We start from the raw sequence: 327 nt of genomic DNA, 5'->3' as shown, positions 1-327 counted from the left end.
TATTCAATTATAATAAATTACTTAAAAATATTAATTAATTTAAAATAAAATTATCTGCGAATCTATTTAATTATTTCTAATAGAATAATTTATAAAATTATAAAATTTAAACTTAATACAATAAAATCACAATTTATTCATATGAAAATCTTAAAAAATACGAAATGTTACAACCACTACCACCACCGTCATCCTCTAAACTTAGATGAACACTCTACTTTTGCCTTCAGTATCTCTCACAACACATGCTTCTTTTCCTCTTTTTTCTTCCAACTTAGATGTTTTTTCTCGTTATTCCAAGTTTATAGGCATTTATGACATTTATGA

The sequence above is a fragment of the Arachis ipaensis genome, chromosome B10 (assembly GCF_000816755.2).
Source record: "Arachis ipaensis cultivar K30076 chromosome B10, Araip1.1, whole genome shotgun sequence".
Taxonomy (NCBI): Eukaryota; Viridiplantae; Streptophyta; class Magnoliopsida; order Fabales; family Fabaceae; genus Arachis; species Arachis ipaensis.
The sequence above is the reverse complement of the archived record's forward strand: the minus strand, read 5'-3'. Positions refer to the sequence as shown.